This window comes from Octopus bimaculoides, chromosome 26 (assembly GCF_001194135.2).
Source record: "Octopus bimaculoides isolate UCB-OBI-ISO-001 chromosome 26, ASM119413v2, whole genome shotgun sequence".
In the NCBI taxonomy this organism is placed as follows: domain Eukaryota; kingdom Metazoa; phylum Mollusca; class Cephalopoda; order Octopoda; family Octopodidae; genus Octopus; species Octopus bimaculoides.
The window spans coordinates 1,929,065-1,931,986 of record NC_069006.1 but is presented as its reverse complement, the minus strand read 5'-3'; positions in this window follow the sequence as shown (position 1 = coordinate 1,931,986).

Genomic DNA, 2,922 nt, shown 5'->3' with positions numbered 1-2,922 from the left:
TATATATATATATATATATATGGAGATGTATCTACTTAAAAAGGAACAATCCTATATTGAAGCCCGAGGGAGACTAATAACGCGGATTGAATGTGTAGTGGCGAACGGTACTCACCATGTGGTGATCAATGGTATACGTTCAAGCTATAACGAAAGTTATTATTTGGGACATACAAGACACTGTGTTTTGGTCCACTGCTCTTCATTATTTACATGAATGACGTCACTGACATCATCAAACAGAGCAACACATAATTTTCACAGATGACTCCTAAGCCCACGATGGTCGTCTGCTCGCTGTTATTCATTGGGCGAACAAACAATATGCAGTTAAACGAGGATAAATTTGTCTGAATCCACTTCGGTAAAGGAGCTGCACCTCGGTGGGATTTGAACTCAGAACGTAGCGACAGGTGAAATACCACTAAGCATTTCTTCCAGCCTGCTCACGATTCTTCCAGCTCGCCACCTTAAAATAACACTGGGGAACACGGTTGTTGCTGCCTGATGCTAGAAACGTGTTTCCTACGAATTCTGGGATGCTGATTTCAAAAATGTCATCCATTTTGCTCTATCACGTTAGGGTTTTCCACAAACTTAGATGACCGTTCTTCAACATTTCTGGTATTGTCACCATTTCTAAGAATAGAGTTGACTTCATCAAATGCAAACCCATGTAGGGAGCATAGCATAACTTTGAAAACAGTTTTCCAATGTCATTTAAAGTAAATACAACTACAGAAGTGTAAACAAAAGTCAAGATTTAAGTGTCATCTAACTTGAGCAACTTCCACTATTTTCATGATGATGATAGAAATGTCCTTTATACAATTAGGTGTTAAGAAACAACATATTTTGTGGTCCTTGACACCATACACATCTCATATTTGAGGAATTTATCTGCAGATATGCGCATGCTCTGCTTAATTTAGTGTCACCATTATTGCAAACTAGATGAGACATTTGTAAATCTCACAACGCGAGATATTCAGCAACAGTACTTTGGAGTAAAGATTGTTTGCCAGCATAACATGGTTGTCCTGGTTTAGGACGAATGGCTATACGATACGATCTGTGTCCTTATATTTTCGATCAAGGAATCTAGCACCCCCACTCAACTCAAAACAATATCTAGATATTGTTTTGAGCTGAATGGGGGTGCTAGATTCCTTGATATTGAGAGCGGTCGGGTTCATTTTTGGTATTCTCGTTTGTGGGGGCAGTCGAGTTTCTTTTAGATATTCTCATTCTAAAAGTCATCTCCGGCCAATCATTGAGAGGATGTTGGTGTTGTCTTGGCGGAGGTTTGCGCTCTCTCAGTGCTCTTGTTATCATTATTATTATTATTACTCTGCTTGTCATCAAGTAAGTTGGAGTGTTACGGTTTAAACAACTTATATACTATGGGACGAAATCATTGACATCAACGAAATATTTAACATATCTGATATTAATTTAAACAGCAGATCGGTCAAGAGTTTTTGAGGCTAGACTATCAATCGATACCAACGAAGCCTTTCCTGAACTGGAACTCAACTATGGAACAAAATCGGTGACATAATTCAAATCCTTAATACATTCAAATCAATATTATGGTGACTTACATATTAGTTTCAAATGTTGAAACAAAGCCAGCAATTATATCGACCCTAGTACTCAAGTAGTAATTTTATCGGCACCGAAGGGTAAAATACAAATTCGGACTCGGTTAAATTTGAACTCACAGAGTAAAGACGGACAAACAGCCGCTGAGCATTTTACTCGGTGTGATTATATCGACTCCAGTTCTTAACTGGTTGGTATTTTATTGACCCCGAAAGGTAAAATAAAAAATCGGCCCCGGCGAAAATTGAACTCACAACGTAAAGACGGACAAACTGCTTCTAAACATTGCTTATTCGGTGTGCTAACGATTCTGCTACGAAGCTGCCTTTAGAATGACCTCTATATTAATGTATGTTATTATAATCAGGAAATCAACATTACTTTTCGTCCTACAATTAAGGTTGATAAAAGAAAGCGTGCAATGGAAGAGTAAATTAATTTAATGGACTGTTACTCCATTTTCTTAAAATACTTTTGCCGCGTGTTCTAATTTTTGAAAAAAAATCAATATCATTTGATGTGTGAAATTTGATTTCGTCTTTGTCTGTTGGCAGATAGAATGGATATCAGTGAAATGAGAAAAAAACCCATTGTATATTGGGAGGGTCATTATGCCTATAATAAACACACGTACTGGTTTTATTTAACTTCTTTAATTGTTATTAGTAATTAAGTTAACCAGATCTGATAGATATGTAGTTGTGAGTGCGATGTCATTGAAGAGGTCACCAATGACTTCAAAAGGATTTTCCAAACCTAGCTGATCGATTGAAAGACTGATTAATCAAATGGTAGATTAATTAATTGGTCAAATGATTAACAAATTGACAAAAAAAAAAGAAGTGAAATAGGACTTGTGCCGGTTTATCATTGGCATAATGACCTTCCCGAGACACAACAAAATATGTTCCAATACACTTCACATCAAGAATCTTACAAAAACAAAGGAAAAAATTAATTAAGAAAAAATAGAAATTATATTGATTGAAGAAGGCTGGAGCCTCAAAAATGAAACCTGCGTGGCCTTTCACATCTGTGTAAAATCTTAACAATATTGTATAACGATCTATATTAGTGGAAATAGCTTAGCAAGCAATATATCTAAGCTTTCAGATGTAAGGAAAACTAATCAATGCATACAGACATACACACAGGCACACACACTGGCACATATATATACCGCATACGCACACAAACACATACATATATGTATATATATATAGGTACGTGTGTGTATATATATATATATATATACACACACACACACATATATATATATATGTATATATATATATATATATATATATATATATATAT